A 6,000-nucleotide genomic window follows, 5' to 3' on the forward strand; every position below is an offset into this window, starting at 1 on the left:
CCTCTGGACCCAGGCAGGAAGAGGATGAACAAAAGAAGAAATTAGAGAAGAAAATGGGGTTGGGGGCTTTCCTGGTGGCTCAGATGGTAAAGAATCTGCTTGCAATGTAGGAGACCCAAGTTCAATCCCTGGGCCAGGAAGATCCCCTGGAGAAGGAAATGGCAACCCACTCCAGTTTACTTGCCTGGAGAATTTCATGGACTGAGAAGCCTGGTGGGCTACAATCCATGGGGTCGCAAAGAGTCAGATATGACTGAGTGACTAATTCTTTCATTTTCACCTATGTGCAAGATAGCCAAAAAGTTCTTTGGAGATGAGAAATTTCCATTTTGTTTGCTCTGTGATGTGAAGGTGGATGTGGCACCCACTCTGTGAAGCTATGCATGTTTCATGTGAGTTGTAAGTGGGAAGTAGATGAGGACTCAATGAAGGAATTGCATTTTAAGTCTGAGTCAGAGTAAGGAACAAGAATATTGAATGACAAATCTAGAGCCCATGATATAGAGGAGGTTACAAGATTATCAGTCTCCTGAGTGTTCTTAAAAATAGCAATAAGAAATTTGGACTTCCACAAGTCATGAAAGTTTATATGTGTATGGCTGCAAATATTTTTCTCAGTCTGTGACTTGTCTTCTCCTCCTTATGTGTGTTTTTCAAGGGAGGGTACACGTTCAAAGCCATCTACCTAGATATCCATGGACAAGGGGCTCCCATTTTTTTTTTCTCACACATCTTTAGTTAGGGGTATGGAATATATCATTTGGTTATAAGTATGAGCTTTCTATACACAGATGGGGAGTTCTGAGGAAAGAGAATTGGTTTCTTACAAGGGCCACCCAGGCAAGTTAGTCACATGAGTCTCCATCTCTGGCTATGTCATGCACAGATGACATCTTTATCTCCTGCCAAGAAATGTGCATAAAGAAAGGCCACACACTTGAAGATTCTCAGAAGTACTACCTGTGCAAATTCTGGGCTCTCAATCCCTGAGAAGCCCACTTGTCTTGAGTTTAGAGCCTAACTTTTTGGTGAATTTTTATACCAATTTTATTGGATTCAGTCAAGAAGAGAAGTGCGCAAACCTATGATATATGATTCCAACTATACCCAAGTAGTGATTTAGTTTACAGTTTTTCTTTGAGACATAGCTTCTTTTTAAAGTACACATTTATTCATTTATTCAGGTCTCTGGGCAGGTGATTGCCAAGGCCAAGGCCTCTGCAGGGAAGAACATTACTGGGAGAAGGAAAAAAAATCTGAAGAGTTTTGGAAACGCTTGTTAGGTATACAGATTGCGGGTTTTCTGAATGAAAAATTGCAATGTCATGCCAATAAACTAGCAGTAGAAAGCACTTCTGTGCCTATAATTGGAGGATGGTGGACTGGAGGGATTCAGGCACAGTCTAAATGTGCATTGGTCAGTTGCCACAGGAGACTCAGAGGAACTCCACATGCTCAGTTAAAGCGCCCCACAAAAGCCACGCTTGGTTCCTAGTCATGAGATCTGATTCTAGCCTCTAGTTTACTTTCATTACATTTGGTTGTCGGGAAACTCACTTTAACACTAACAGTTCTGTCAAGGCAGCTTTGGCTTGCTATGTGCGTCCAAATGCCTGGCTAAATTGCTCAGCAAATCCATCACTATTCAGAATAGCTAGGAACACTCCTGAGGAGGAAGGGAGAGTAGAATCAATGTAGCTCTCCCTGGTGAGTCAACAAAATCAAGAGTCAGAAACAGCCTTTTAAGAGAAAGTGCAGGTGGAAAGGAGAGCACTCTGGAGTTAGAGAGCAGGGCTTGGTACCCAGAAGAGAACCTTGGCTCCATTTGAGGGCTCCGTGTCTCCGGCACCCACCTCCTTTCATCTCCGCATCCTCACCCCAAAGGTCTCAGCTGCATTTCGGCTTGTTTAATAATACTAATGACTGTCATTTTCTGAAAGGAGTCCTGTTTTTATTTTTCCCTTCCAGCAACCTTTCTGCCCTCATCACTGTGCATGCATTGGTCAGGGCACCAATTGAGATGGTAACCCAAGTGCGCCGTGAATTCATTTTGCACTGCAGGACCCGGCAGCCTCCTCTATGTAGGTCTGAATCCCATCTGCTCCTAAAGGTGCACTTATTCCACGTAGACTCCTCTGAATACCTCACCTCACAGGAATTGTACCTGTCTGCTTTCTTAGAGAATAAATAATGGTACCTTTCTTCAGATACATCTTAAATTACCTTATGTTATGGTTATCATTTTATGTATGTATATACTTGGCCTCTCAGGATATATGTTCTTTCTTATTAACTATCACCTTCATAGAGGCATCAGACCTTGTCTTAAAAAAAAAAAAAAACTCCACCTGCATAATGCTGTGCAGTTCCAAAGCCACATCTCCTTGGCCTCCTTGAGGTCAGTTTTAATCCCCTTAAAAATCCCATCAGTAAATGTGCTGTGTTCACCCAACCCAATGAAAAATTCCAAGAAGTCTATTGGAAAAGCAAAATATAAAACACAAAGTCATAATGTGTCCATGGAGAAGCTCAGACGTACACTTATAAATCTTCCAGGACTTTCAATGTGAAAGAACGTTTAATCTGTTTCACTCCAAAAGCTCTCATTCACTTCAATATTGTTCATAGGGAAAGAAAAGCCTGTGAGGTTTGTAAAGTTGGCTTTTGCAATATTCATTTTTTCAGGCTCCATGTAAAAATGTCCCAGAGTTGATTCAAATCTACTTTTACAGGGCAGAGACTGGAAAATCATTTAGGAGTTTACACGTGTTAGTTCATTAAAGAACCTGGCAGGCCTCCCTGTAGAAAAGACCAAATAAAAATCCTAGCATCCGAATCTCAAGAACTTTGTTCCAGGAGTTCTTTGCAAAGAAGTCATTATATTTTATAAAGCTTTAGAGTACCATAATTGCCCTGGTCTACCTGGGAATGAAAGGTTTTGCCAAAGTGTCTTTTGGAATAGCTTTAAAATCTCATTTCTAGGTTGAGTTTATTGGCTCTGCATTGGGAACATTTTGTTTTGGGGGGACAAAGGTGCCATCTGCTTGCACTTGAATTTGTTCTGACCTGAGTTGTTAATGACATCCCTTCCTGAGAATATGTGAAGACCACGATTTATCAAGATTAACTATGCAGTTGACTGATTTTAGCTCAAATACTATATTAGCAACCTGTGTACAAGCAAAGAAAGCCCTGGGTTGTTCATTTAATTCCAAACAAAGGGAAGATACATTTAATGAATTCACTTGGCCACATCAATGAAACTTTTACTGAATAGGCACAGCTTTCTTCTATGTTTAGGTAGAAGCCATTTCAAGCCCTAATAGAGTTGAACTCTTGGAGGAAAGAGAAGAACACACTGTGCTGTGGAGGAGAGATCAGGAGTCAAGTCTCCTGCAGAATTCTTGTCTGTAATTGCAGAAGCTAATAACTCAGGTCAGACACCACAGCAATTATTTCAGCCCAGTTCCTGCAGGAACTTGGTGCCCTCTGACATTAATTCATACCCAAATCCTATACTATTCACCACCCAGGGATCTAGAGAGCTGTTGATGGGAACCACAAATATGAGGAGGGAGAAAAACAGCGAAAGACAAAAAGGAGGCGCCTAAAAGCCAGAAGATCTTCTTGGCAATGTGTTAAGATACTCTCCTCTTCTACAACCTGAGGGCAGAAAGAGCAAAGGATCAGGCATGGGACTTAAAATTAATAGCCCAGCTCACAAAAGTAAGGAAGACCAAGTAGAAGTGCCTTACATCCTGCCCCATCCAAAACAGTAAACCAAAACCTGTATCCCATCAAGGAAGGAGTAACAAAGATTAACTCTGTCTGTCTTTCTGTCATTTAAAAACATAGAAGGTGCTATCCGCAAGCCGGAGAGCTTTCTCCAGTAACTAAATTGGCTGGTACCTTGATCTTGGAATTCCCAGCCTCCAGAAATAAATGTCTGTTGTGTAAGCCACTCAGTCTGTAGTATTCTGTTACAGCAGTCTAAGCCAAAACAGAGCATATGATCTCACAAAGGATATTTTTCTAATTGTTAGTATCTATGTGTAAAGGCTTGCTAACTATTAAAAACAAAAATAGATAAGGCTCTTGATAATAACGTTTCTTCACAGCATAGTTTTTTGGAACCATTTTAACTGAAAAGTGTGTGCGTGCACACACACACACAATGGGTCTTGTTTTAGAACTTCCAGGGCCTCCAGTCACAATCTCTATAGAGCACAGTCTGTAGAGTCTAAAGCGCTCAAGTCCTGTTTTGTGTGAAATGCATTCTTCTTTGCTTTAAGCTCAGACACATCATACTCTCCTCTCCCATAGTTCCATTCTTAATTACTGCTCCTTCTGCCAACCACTATGCTCCCAGTGTTCTTTTTCTGGCCAGTGCTTTCAGTAGCCATCCAGGAAATGGCCATGTCAGGGCCTTATTTATTGCCCATGTATTAATTTCTTCCCCACCCTTGGTTGCTCTGTGGTGGTTATACATTTTGATTCTTTTGAAGTGACCTTCATCAGTGCTCCTGCACTGAAGGCAGTAGTTTCTGAGACAGTGGAGACTGTTTTGAACTGGCCAGACACTCTTGCAGAAGCTGTTATAAGAAACTTAACAACTTCCTAGTGACTCAGCTGGTAAAGTATCTGCCTGCAATGCAGGAGAGCTGGGAAGATCCCCTGGAGAAGGGAACAACTACTCATTCCATTATTCTGGCCTGGAGAATTGCATGTACTGTATAGTCCATGAGGTCACAAAGAGTGAGACACGAATGAGTGACTTTCACTTCATTTCTGGAGGTAGGCTAATCAGAGTTCAAAGCTTGGCTTCACCTTTTTGAGAGTGTTTGTCTTTGAACAAGTCATCTTTACGAACCTCAGCAAATCCTTCTGTGAACTGATAATAATAAACTGGATCGGGCATTTATGAGGGTTAAGTGTGTTGACCTATAAAGAACTTAGTACAGTGCCTGACACCGGGTATGCAGTTAACAGGAGTTAGCTTTTGCTAAGATTATCATGGATAACACGCTGGTCCTTCTAAATAGATATACCTTTTCCCTGCTAAGTATTATGAAAGTTATTTTCCTTTCCCTCTTGCTACTGTGAACAGCACTGCAGTGAACATCTCTGAGTGTCCTTATACTTATCCAATTATTTCTTTTTATGCATTCTTAAAACTAGACTTTCTGAATCAAAGGACATGAATTTCTCCCTCTCTCTCTCTCTCTCTCTCTCTCTCTCTCTATATATATATATATATATATATATATATATACACACATATATATAATATATTAAATCATTACCAAAGTCTAAGAGGAATATATTAACTAGCTAAGTATAAATTCAAAATATTGAAAATCTGTAGAAAATTGACTGTTAACTGGAAATTGACCTAAATCTAAAGCTTAATAGAAAATGTTGGTGGTCTCAGAAGGAAGCTTATTAGCTCCAGCCTGGAAGATATGCTGTCTCTGTGGCTTCTAAGCCTAACTCTGGTCACAGGAGACTGCTCTCTCTCAGCCAGACTGACCTTTAGGAAGAGAAAACCTGTGTCCCACTGTCCAATATAGAGACAAATGAAGTCATAGTATTTGGCAAAACTAAAGGAGGAAAGAGAGGAGGCAGCAGGAACTATGGCTAGTGTGGCTTAACTCAAGACTAGGAATGTATTCTAGGTTCCCCTCTTAATTTACAGAGCGATAAACTTATTAGTTTCTCTGGGCTAAGATGTGTCACAGAACTTTCTTTCTTGTGTTTATTCATCCCTTAACATGGGCCATCTGATGATTGTTTACTCTGTAAATCATGTCTGACTCTTCGCAGCCCCATGGACTGTAGCCTGCCAGGCTCCTCTGTCCATGGGATTTTGCCAGGGATGAACACTAGAGTGGATTCCCATTTCCTTCTCCAGGGCATCTTCCTGACCCAGAGATCAAACCCATGTCTCCTGCATTGGCAGACGGGTTCTTAAACACGGCCACCAGGGAAGCCCCGAATTAA

Source organism: Bos javanicus, chromosome 26, assembly GCF_032452875.1.
Source record: "Bos javanicus breed banteng chromosome 26, ARS-OSU_banteng_1.0, whole genome shotgun sequence".
Taxonomy (NCBI): domain Eukaryota; kingdom Metazoa; phylum Chordata; class Mammalia; order Artiodactyla; family Bovidae; genus Bos; species Bos javanicus.